The following is a 12,629-nucleotide window of genomic DNA, read 5'->3' as shown; positions in this document are numbered from 1 at the left end:
AAAAAAAAAAAAAAAAAAAAGAAATCATAACTAAGTAAAGCTTTATTATCCCAGGGATGTAAGTATATTTCAAAATATGCAAATGAATGAATATAATACATCATCATAAATAGGACAAAAAACATCTATAAGTATGGAAAAGGCCTTCCTTGAAATTCAAATTAGTTCACGATTAAAAACCTTATCTCAATTGGTAAGTCATTTATGACAAACATACTGCCAACAGGTTAAATGGGGAAAAACTGAAAGCTTTTCCTCTAGGATGAGAAATTGGACAAGGATAGCCATCTACTATCTCTACTATTGAATATGTTATTTAAAACTCTGTAAGAGCAATCAGGCAAGACAAAGAAATAACGGATATAAGAAGGCAAACTGTCCTTCTTCCAGGTAGCATGGTCCCTTACACAGAAGACTCAAAATATTCCAGCCAGACTCTGTAGAGCCAATAAATTCACAAGGTAACAGGACACTAATATCAAGACACAAGTATTCCTGTATACCAAAAATGAACACGCAGGGCCAGGGAGATGGCTCAGTAGAATAAACACTTGCCCGGCAAGCCCAAGGGCCTGAGTTCAATCCCCGGTTCTGCTAATAATAATATAATAATAGTAAAAGTCCCTTAAAAAAAAATGAGGGGCTGGTGAGATGGCTCAGTGGTCTAAAGCACCTACTTGGAACAAGCTAAGCTATGCAAGCAGAGGGACCACGGTTCAGTCCCCCAGCATCACATGCTGGCTAGCCCCGCCCCCTGGTGGGCTGAGCTGGCCACACACACACACACACAAAATAAATAAATGTTTAAAAAACAAAAGACAGTTAAAAAAAAAAATAAATAAAAAATAAAAAAATAAAAAAAAAAAATGAAACCGTGTGTGGTGGTGCCCATCTGTAATCCCAGCACTGGGGAGGCTGAGACAGGAGGATCACTACAAGTCTGAGCTGCATGATGAGACCCTGTACCAAATAGATAAATAAATAAAAGAGCAAAAATGAACACGCTGGGGGCTGGGGAGATGGCTCAGAGGATAAGCGCTTCCCTAGCAAGGGCCTGAGTTCAATCCCAGTTCTGCAAAAAAAAAAAAAAAAAAAAAAAAAGAAAGAAAGAAAGAAGGAAGGAAGGAAGGAATCAAATGGCACTGTATGACATTAAAAAGCTTCTGCATAGTAAAGGAAATGAGCCCAATAGTGAAAAAACTACAGAATGGGGAAAATTTTCTACATTCCTTGGACAGAAGACAAGTATCTAGAAAACAAGGTGCTCAAAAAATTGGATCACACAAAATAAAAGACCCAGGCTAGCGAGATATCTCAGCGACACTGTGCCTCCCTGCCAAGCGCAAGGTCCTGAGTTCAATTCCTGGTACCAGGAAATAAATAAAACACCCAATCAAGAAATGGGCCGCTAAGGGCTGGGCATAGGAGCACATGCGTATAGCCCCAGTGCTCAGGAGGCAGAGGCAAGAGGATTGCTGCAAGCAAACTTGAGGTCAGCCTAGCCTACACAGTGAGACCTTGACTGGAAAGAAAAAAAGCAAAGGCAACTGAAAAAAATGCACTTCTGAAAAGTACAATGGTCAGTAAATACACCATCTCTGGCTACTAGAGAAATGCAAATTAAAACACTTGAGACTCCATCTTACTCCAGAAAGACTGGCTATTAAGAAACTGCTGCAAGGCCAGGTAGATAGCTCAGTAGAGTAAGGGCTTACCTGGCAAGTGCAGGGTCCTGAGTTCAATCCCCGATTCCAGGAAAAAAAAAAAAAAAGAAAAACCTCCTGGGGCTGGGGAGATGGCTCAGTAGAATAAGTGCTTGCCTGGCAAGTGCAAGGGCCTGAGTTCAATCCCCAGTTCTGCCAAAAAACAACAACAAAAAAAAAAACTCCTAACAGCTAAATCTTGGGTGTGGCGTATCTGTTCATCAACTCCTGATACCAAATAAATAGAGAGCTGGGAATGTGGCTCTACTCCCGCTTCACAAGTAAAAGGCCCTGGATTCAATCCCAATACCACACACACACACACACACACACACACACACACACACACAAGAGTACATATGCACAATGGAATACTATTCTGCTATAAATAATCTTGAGTCATTTGTACAAAAAAGGATGCAACTAGTGAAGTAAGACAAATATCCCATAGCTTTGCTTCCATGAGACTGAATAAAAGGTCATAAGGAGCAGGGTCACAGATCTTTTTCACACAGTGAGGGAACCAAGAGACCAGAGACGAGGTGGGGTGGGGAAGCCTGAAGCTGCATTACACACCTGCACCAACTCACTGGGAGGACTGTAATCTCTATGCACTGTGAGCACGCACTAACACAAATAAGAGGACTGAGGAGGAGGGGAGATGATAATGACAGGAAAGAGACAAAACCAAAAGGTGAAACTGGAGGAAGGCTAAGTAATGGAGGGGCTTGAAAGTGATCACAGTAGGTAGGTTGCTCAATGGGTTCATTTGCTTTAGAACCACTATGTAGTGGCATAGGAAGATGTAAAAACAAATGGAAGTAGCAATTTGTTTGGGGTGTTTTTGAGACAGGGTCGCACTATGTAGTTTGGCCTGCCTTGAGCTCACCTTGTAGCCCAGGCTGGTCTCAAACTTGCAACGATCCTCCTGCCTCAGACTGGGGATTACAGGCCTGTACCACCACACCCAGCTGAAACACAATTTCAGATACTGGCATTGAGGAATGTATTTCAATGCACTGCATCGTGGTATTTCTTCTCCACTGGACCTGTGCTGTTCATAGCCACAGGACTCCTGCTAACCATGAAGTTTTTCCCCATGTCCCTCAAGGACTTACAACATACAGCCATGTCAGGATGCCACCCTGTCCTCTAACCTCTGCCAAGGCCTGACAGGGAAGAATGGATTGACTGACCTATGGCCATTACTAGGAGGCTAAGCAGCCAGAATCCTAGGAAAGCTGCCTGAGTAGTTCACAGTACTAAGTAATTTCAAGCATTTCACCTCAGGCAAAAATCAGTGAAGTGGCTTGGCTTGGGTGGGAGGCTCGGGTGGGAGCTGAGAAATGGAGTGGGAGACTCCACAGGGTCGGGCGCATCAAGGACGTCTGTGTGCAAGATGGGCTTGTAGTACAGAGCTGGCAGTGAGTCACAGGCCCACACTGAAGGAGCAGACCTCCCATCCAGCACCAGCGTTAGTGGTGGGTTCTCAGGCACTGCTGGACTTCAGTCCCTCAGATAACTCCTAATTGTGTCAACAAGAAGCCAGATGAGAGTGTCACCTCTTCTTAGACAGATCCAGATGGACCCTGCAGCTCAAAGCTGACAATAATTAACTAGCATGTGTCTTCTCAAGAGATATTAGCAGGGCCTACTCACCTGCCAATCTGCCTGAACTACAGACAGCACATCCCCTTCCTATGCTAGATTTCACCATTCCAGAAAAATCTCCTGAATCTAGATTTACACTCCTGGGTACTGGGGAAGGCCCCCAGAACCTGCCTTAAGTGTCAGTGTTACCTGGCTGCCCAGGGATGAGCTGCAGAGCTTAAAAAATGAAAAATGTCTTCCCATTGCACAACTCAATGGTGTCTCCTTACAAATTCCTCTGCAATGAAATTATCTACCCTCACTGCCTTACAGCCCCAAATGTGCACACAGCACACCCGGCCTCCGGGCCCTGTACCCAGCCCAATCACTCTCCCATCTGCATTCTGCACACAGACCTCCAGGGGTTCTGCTGCGGCTGCTGTTCCTGCAGCCTAGAAGATTGCAATCTCTGGACCACAGGTACCCTTACTTCTTAGACTTCACAGGCTGGGAAGGGCTCTCCCCTTCTAGGGCCCTTCTAAGCCATTTGGTCCTTCCCTCCACTGAGACAGGTACATTCAGTGCTTAAGTAAGGTCAATAGGGTGTTATTGTGTCACACCTATAATATTGGTATTAATTCATTTAATATTAATATTACATGTGATTCCATTAGCCCTATTTTGCAGATGGAAAAACTTGAGGTGCTAGGTGATTAATCAACATAATAAAAGCTGGGTGTGAAGCTCAGTGGTAGAGCCAAAGTTTAACATACACATACATCCTTGATCAAGTATCCAGGAAGTTGAATATGAACCTGCAAATTTAACTACATGCTCTTAGAAATAGGGACATAGGGGGCTGGTGAGATGGCTCAGTGGTCTAAAGCACCTACTTAGAACAAGCTTAGCAAAGCACAGTTACCACGGTTCAATCCCCCAGCACCTCATGCCAGCCAGCCCCGCCCCCGGTGGGCTGAGCTGGCCACACACACAATAAATAAACTTTAAAAAAAAAAAGCAATAGGGACATAGGAATCTCTAGGAACGGTTATGGAATGCTAGATGTGAATCTCTCCTAGCAATTCAAACTTGGCATTTCACAGATCCTCCAGCCCCATCAATAGCCAGTGGCTTTAAAGCTTTATCAGCTTTATCTAAGGTAATCCTTCCAGGACAACCTGTGTTATTTCCCTGGGGGACAGGGTACCTTCCAAGTGCCTAACACATTGGCCACTCCCTGTCCTTATCAGGCCAACAGGTCCCCCCCAGTGCACCCTCTTCCTGGGGCAGGTCCCTTTTGCAACCTGCTGTCTTACAGGCTCAGAATTAATTAAGTCGGGCTGGTTAGATGGCTCAATGGTCTAAAGCACCTACTTAGAACAAGCTTAGCAAAGCACAGGGACTGAGGTTCAATCCCCCAGCACCACTGGTGGGCTACAGCCCCCTGGTGGGCTGAGCTGGCCAGACACACACACGCACACACACGCACACACACACACACACACAAACACACACACACAAATAAATAAAAATAAAAAAATTAAAATTAAAAAAAAGAATTAATTAAGTCACCAGCAAAGCTGCAACACCAAGCCTCATGCCCAGGCAATCCTGAACACGTGTCTAACCAACCACTGTGCCAGAGGCAAAGCAGACAAGAATTTTACAAACTATGAATACCACATGAACCATCCCAGGGGCTCAGGCACTGTCCAGTTGAAGCAGGATCCTCCTGCTGAGTATTTCCCTTCCGGAGAAGAAGCCTTGCCTTGTGAGCACAGACGAACTCTGACCCTTTCCCAGAGGCTTGGGTCTACCATGTGATTCAAGGCTGGGACCAGGTCAGACATGCTCAAATATGATGTGACATACAGAGGTAAGGCACACCCCCAGTTAAGACTTTAAAAGGCTCAGAATTCCCCTCCCAGACATGGAAGCCGAGAACTGAGGCCATTCATTTCCTCTGTACTGATAATGGGGGGAAAGATGTGAGGGTAGAGCTATTTCAGGGCACCTTGTAAATGGTAATTACATTAATTAGCCCTCATAGAGGCACAAAGGAGGGGGTCAGTGGGGATGATGTAGGAAGTCTGAGCATCTCTGCCTCACCGCCAAAGCCCAGGGCAGGCCAGCCAGATAGCTCAGCGGACTACAGCACCTGCTTAGGCAGAGCACAGTGGCTGATCCCAATCCTAGGTCGATCCCTGGTATGCCATGTTGGCCCCACCCCCTGAGAGTGCTGCAATTGAGACTGGGCATGGTGGCACAGTGCTTGGGAGGCTGAAAACAAGAGAACCACTAAGAGTCCAATCTACATAGTGAGACCCTATAGACCTCATAGACCCTGTACTAAATACATTTTTTTTTTTTTTGGCGGAACTGGGGATTGAACTCAGCCCCTTGCACTTACCAGGCAAGTGCTTATTCTACTGAGCCATCTCCCCAGCTCCTACTAAATACATTTAAAAAAAAAAAAAAAAAAAAAAGCCCAAGGCAAAGTAAAATGGTTGAGGTACAAAGCTACTCCTATTCTTTGCTCACTTGAAACTTCCTTAGGGGCTGGGGGCACAGGGGCTAGGGGCACAGGGACCGCGGTTCAATCCCCAGCGCCACATGCCAGCTAGCCCCGCCCCCTGGTGGGCTGAACTGGCCACACACACACACAAAATAAATAAATAAATTTTAAAAAAATAAGGTAATACAGACATAATAAAACCAGATGTGGTGTGACAGACTTGTATCCTCAGTTAATCTGGAAGCTGAGACCTAAGGATCAACCTGGACAAGACCACTCCTACCCGGGTGGGCGAGGGAGGAATCCTACACTACAGCAACCACAGCACTTCCCAAGGCCAAGAAGGCAGAGCAACAACTGGCTTCCCACCTGCCTGGAAGCAGAGCGCCAGCTCTCTGATAATTGCTTTTGCTGAAGGGACCCTCCATGAAGTTCCAGGAAATACCAGCCTCACAGGAAAGAGGCTTCAATGATTATCTGAAACCTCAGTTTTATCATCTGTGAGATGAAGTGACCACACCTGATCTTAAAAGGCTGAGGTTCCCCAAGTAGATGACTCAATCTGAAACCCAGTACAAAAAGCACAGTATTTGCTCATCTGCCAGGACTCAGTACTGGGGAACTGATAAGTGCCTGTAGTCTACCATTACACGATGGGCCTGTCATCCTGCAGTCAATCTAGCCCTTGGTATAGTGATCAGCATTATCAAAAGAATTTGTAAGGGCCATTGAGATTGCTCAGCAGACTAAGGGCCCGGCCTCCCTGGCCCCCCCACCCCCCACCACACCCCACCTCATGCTGCTCTGGTGCTGGCCCCACCCCCCAGGCAGGTGGGCTGAGATGGCCAAGGGAGACCAGGCCTGGAGGTACACACCTATAATCCTGGTGCTGGGGAGGACGAGGCAGAAGGCTCACTATGAGTTCAAGCTGCACCAAATAAATAGAATTTGTCCCAGTAAATTGCACAAGTACAGAAAGCTGGCCATGATGCTGCTGCTCCTTTGCAGTGTTGTTCTCAGATACAAAAATGCCAAAATACCTAGATGTCTTTGATTTCCAATAAAAATATACATACACTCACTACTTTTTAGATAACATATAGGGAAAAAATCATAGCACAAAAATTGAAAAGAGGCGGGGCCAGGGAGATGGCTCAGTGGAATAAGCGCTTCCCTGGCAAGCGCAAGGGCCTGAGTTCCATCCCCAGTTCTGAAAAAAAAATTGAAAAAAATATAGCAATTTAAACAGCAACCTCATATAAAACAAAAAAATAAATAAATAAACAGCAACCTAGGGGCCGGGGAGATGGCTCAGTGGAATTAGTGCTTCGCTGGCAAGTGCAAGGGCCTGAGTTCAATCGCTGGTTCAGCAAAAAAATAATAATAATAAACAGCAACCTAGGGGCCAGGGAGATGGTTCAGTGGAATAAGCACTTGCCTGGCAAGCACAGGGTCCTGAGTTCAATCCCTGGTTCCGCCAAAACAACTCTACCATGTACAAATAAAATGTAAACAGCAGTTCATTCCTGTATACTGGTTTTGGGAACCCTTGGATGTGGGATCAACAGCAACTCTAGGAATGTGGGGTGGGCCAGGGATATAGTTCAGTGGCACAGGACCTGCCTGGCAAGTGCAAGGTACCAAGTTCAATTCCCAGTACAAAAAAAAGAATGAGGGGCCGGGGAGATGGCTCAGTGGAATAAGCGCTTCCCTGGAAAGTGCAAGGGCCTGAGTTCAATTCCCGGTTCCGCCAAAAAAAAAAAAAAAAAAAGAATGGGTAAGTATAGGAGGAACAGAAGACTGGAGCTACCCATTTCCTCTAGCCATCTACTCCTTGACAAAAGGGGAGACCACCACACCAAGGGCCCTCTGCCCTCCCCCAGGTGGCCTAAAGAGAAGGAGCCAATATTCTCTAGAGCCAAACCTGGACCTCTGCATCCCCCAACAGCATGACCCACACATTGCTACAGTATGGTTTCAGGCCCATGCTGTCTATACAGAGATGCAGCAAGCACATTCACTCAACCTGTGAGTGAGCAAACTTGACAACCTTGCCTCCTGCCCATATCCTGTTTTACAGGATTCTGCCCTACCAAGACTCCACCCAGACCCACATGTATGCTGCAATGTGGCCATTGCTAGTTAGGGAAGGGAACTCCCTGCACCTACTAGGAAACACTACTATGAGGGAAAAAGAGCAAGGGTAAATAAAATAAGCAGGGACCGAGGAGATGGCTCAGTGGAATAAGTGCTTCTCTGGCAAGGGCCTGAGTTCAATCCCCAGTTCCACCAAAATAAATAAATAAGCAAACCTGGGGCTGAGGAGATGGCTCAGTAGAATAAGTGCTTCCCTGGCAAGCACAAGGGCCTGAGTTCAATCCCCAGTTCCGCCCTCCCCCCAAAAAAAGCAGACCTGCACAGTATACACTGTTAACAGCATATGAATGAAGGCATATTTCTCTGGCACTTTTTCTTACTGTAAAAAGTCTGTCTCAGAAGATGACTTTGAATGCACAGCAATCCTCCTGCCTCAGTCAATCAAGTGCTAGATTATAGGAGAGCACCACCACACTCAACAGAAATCTAGTACTTTCCCCACAAAGAAAAGTCAAAAAGATGCTTAAAGGCATGACTAGGATCTCCCAACTCTACATGATGCAAATTACCAAAGGAAAACTATCCAGTCTCTTCCCAACCCCACCTGATGTAAATTGCAAAAAGAAAACTATCAAAACAAGGCCTAAGGAAGAGCTGGTTGTAGTAGCACACACTAGGAATCCCCGCACTGAGGAGGCTGAGGCAGAAGAATTGCCAGCATAGGCCACATTCTTAGTTCAAAGCCAGCCTAAGCTACATGGTTCAAACCTACATTTCAAAGAAGCTGCCTAGGGCTCAGGATAGAGCTCAGCAGCATAAGCACCCACCTGGCCAAGTACAAAGTCCCGGGTTCTAGCACTGATACCTCGAAGAATGAAGAAGCCACCTACAGGTAAGGAAATGGTTTGCTGCAATTACCTTTAAAAAAAACTTGGGGGGGGGGCGCAAAAAAAAGGGGGGGCGGGGAGATGGCTCAGTGGAATAAGCGCTTCCCTGGCAAGCGCAAGGGCCAGAGTTCAATCCTCCAGTTCCGCAAAAATAAATAAATAAATAAATAAATAAATAAGAACTAAAAAAAACTAGGAGGATTCCCCTGCCTTTGGCTAGCTCAGAATGCCTTCAGGGCATGTTTCGCTGGCTGCAGTTGTGGGGATGAACCACAGCAACCTGAGGCTGACTGCTTTGTTGAAGCAGCCACTTAAACAACTGAGCTAAGGGGCAGGCCCCTTTAAAAAAATTAGGGGGCCTGCCTCTTAGCTCAGTTAAGAGCCAGCTTAAACAATCAGTCAGCTCAGGTTGCTGTGGTTCCATCCCCAGAACTCAAGCCAGCCAAACCTGCCCTGAAGACATTCTGAGCAAGACAAAAAAAAAAAAAAAAAAAAAAAAATTAAATTCAGGATGACTCACAATAAACACTTTTTTAAGTCAGGTGTGGTGGTGCACCCCTGAAATTCCAGGGCTGAGGAGACTGGTTGCAAGTTCGAAATCAGCCTGGGGCTAGAAAGTGAGCTCAGTTCCAGGCCAGCTGAACCACATAGTGAGACCCTGTCTCAAAAAAGGGGGGAAAACCTGGAAAAAATAACCACCTTTTTAAAACTGGCCACATTGCCTGGAGAGGTTCAGATCCACCTCTCAACACAGCTGTTGGCACAGGCTATGCACATCAGTCTCATTAGCCTGTGCCTCAGCCTCTTGACCTGACACACTTTGTGCACCCTGCCAATTCTGTGGTTTGAACCTGGGAGGCAGAAGCCTTGAGCAGCCATTTGCAAGGCCCTCACTGCAGATTCCACTCCTTGCTTGTTGCATGTCTCTGCTGTTCTGTGCCCATAGTTCAGCACCAAACACCCTAGAAGTGAAAGCACAACTTTTGGTCAGGGCAGAGTTCTGATTTCTGGTTCCAAGACCTCCTAAGGAGGCTGTCAGGGCTAACTAAGGGCAGGTGGCATGCCTGACAGATAAGATTCCCATTTTCACCACCATCTGTTCTGTACAAGAGGGGCCTGCAGAAGCCTGTGGAGATGCCGGACTGGCCTTCTACCTCAAAACTCATCCAGGCATCTGGTGATATGTTAGATTTTAGGAACTATGCTAGGCACTTGGGATGCAGGCAAACAGGTGTGATTGAGAAGGGTGGTTGCATTTGATCAATATGGAAATACCATTAATTTGGGTTTTTTTGGCGGAACCAGGGATTGAACTCAGGTCCATATGCTTGCCAGGGAAGCGCTTATTCCACTGAGCCATCTCCCCAGCCCCTGTTATTTTATTTTATTTTTTAAATTTTATTTGTGTGTGTGTGTGTGTGGCCAGCTCAGCCCACCAGGGGGTGGGGCTGGCTGGCATGTGGTGCTCCGGGATTGAACCCCGGTCTCTGTACTTTGCTAAGCTTGTTTTAAGTAGGTGCTTTAGACCACTGAGCCATCTCACCAGCCCCAATACCATTAATTTGTATAATCAATGTGCTAATGTAAAATAATTTTTAAAAGCAGGAAAAGGTCAGGCTGCCAAGAAGATAAGGAGTGGAGTGGCCACAGAAAATAAAGACTTCACAAAGTATGTTCAGGCTCAAAACATACACTGCTCTTTACAGTCCCACTTGCCAAGAGATCAAGACTTTGTCAACACTTTGCTCAGGATCTGAGTGATTTATGTTGCATGCTGCCTTCCCTGCAAAGCAATACAGGAGAGCCCACTCCTGGCAGCAGCCCTGCTTGCAGCCATCTACCTAGTTAATGCTCCATATCCTACACCTCCTCACCAGCCAGAGGCTGGTTCCCTCGGCTGCCCCTGCTTCTCTGGCATCAAGTGCTGCCACTACTGCAGGTTCACTCAAGGCAATGTCCACTGTTGCTCCTCCACATGCTACACACCCCACAGGTCTGAGCCAGGATGCTGCACACACTGCCCAAGAAGGAGCCACACTGTCCCACCTCCAGGAGCTAGAGTCCAGAAAAAAGCCTGGGTGCCTGCCTCAGCACTAGAGCAAGCACTGAGAAAGCATGCAAGGTTACAACAGGAAGCAAATGCTGACTCCTTGAGAAGTTGGGCTGTACAGGGCCTGAAAAATTTAAGGCATTCCTCTCCCAGAGCCCCACCATGGCCCTTTTGCAGATAAACTCCAACCACTCCAAGTCTGGGACAAAAACCAGAGGACTATAGATTGGGTCAAAAAGAGGGAACTAGGTCAGACTGAGACCTCTATGTCCTAGGACTGCTGCCACCAGGCCTGTAAACTCAGGCAAGAGACTGGACAGAAGACTCAGAAGCACATAACTTTTTCTTGGGAGACCAAAGACAAGCTCAATTCACTGCCCATCAAAAACATTCTCCAGGTTTTGGGGACAGTGCTAGGGATGGAACCCAGACACTGAGTTTGTTTTTGTTTTTGTTTTTTGGCAGAACCAGGGATTGAGCTCAGGCCCTTGTACTTGCCAGGGAAGCGTTATTCCTCTGAGCCATCCCCCTGGCCCAGTACTGAGTTTTTTATCCCCAGCCTAAATCCACCAGCTTCTAAATTCTGTAAACAATTGTTGGCTCTTCTCAAAAAAGAGGTAAATGTTCAAAAATTAAATACTCAAAATAAAACCTAAGATCAGTAAATATTGAGCTAGGAAGCCCATAATCCCAGCCTTCTAGGAGGCTGAGACAGGACTGCCAAATTCAAACCCCCTCTTGGCAACTTAGATAGATCCTGCTTCAAAATTTAAAAAATAGGGGCCGGGGAGATGGCTCAGTGGAATAAGTGCTTCCTTATCTTGGGATGGTGAGATGACTAACATTTGAATCTTTACTCATATAAAAGACTGGGGGGGGGGGGCATAGGAGATGGCTCAACAGCATAACACCTGCCAGGAAAACACAAAGTCCTTGAGTAAGAACCCCGGTACAGGGGGTGGGGGCACTATGGGATGTCTCCTCTCAGGAGACTGAGGCAGAGAACTGCTGCAAATTCAAGGCCAGCCTAAGCTATATAATGAAACCTTGTCTCAAAAGGACACACAAGGGGCTGGCGAGATGGCTCAGTGGTCTAAAGCACCTACTTAGAACACGCTTAGCAAAGCACAGGGACCGCGGTTCAATCCCCCAGCATCACATGCCAGCCAGGGCCCCCCCCCTGGTGGGCTGAGCTGGCTACACACACACACACACACACACACACACACACACACACACAAATAAATAAATAAAATTTAAAAAAAAGACACAAAATAATAAAAAAATTAAAAAGATGAGATTGGGGGGCTAGGGAGATGGCTCAGTGGAACAAGCACTCGCCTGGCAAGCACAGGGGCCTGAGTTCAATCCCCGGTTCCACACACAAAAAAAATGAGATTAGGGGTTTGAGTGTGGTGGCACAAGCCTGTAACCCCATGTACTGGGAAGGCTGAAGCAAGAAAATCTAAAGTGAGATCTTCCCTCAAAATAAAAATTAGAGGGGCCGGGGAGACAGCTCAGTGGAATAAGCGCTTCCCTGTCAAGCTCAAGGGCCTGAGTTCCGCAAAAACAAAAATAAAAATAAAAATTAGAGGGCTGGTGAGATGGCTCAGTGGTCTAAAGCACCTACTTAGAACAAGCTTAGCAAAGCACAAGGGACCGCCGTTCAATCCTCCAGCACCACATGCCAGCCAGCCCCGCCCCCTGGTGGACTGAGCTGGCCACACACACACACACACACACACACACACACACACATAAATAAATAAATAAATAAAATTAAAAAA

This window comes from Octodon degus, unplaced genomic scaffold, assembly GCF_000260255.1.
Source record: "Octodon degus isolate 3935 unplaced genomic scaffold, OctDeg1.0 scaffold00037, whole genome shotgun sequence".
Taxonomy (NCBI): Eukaryota; Metazoa; Chordata; class Mammalia; order Rodentia; family Octodontidae; genus Octodon; species Octodon degus.
This window is presented reverse-complemented; position numbering follows the sequence as displayed.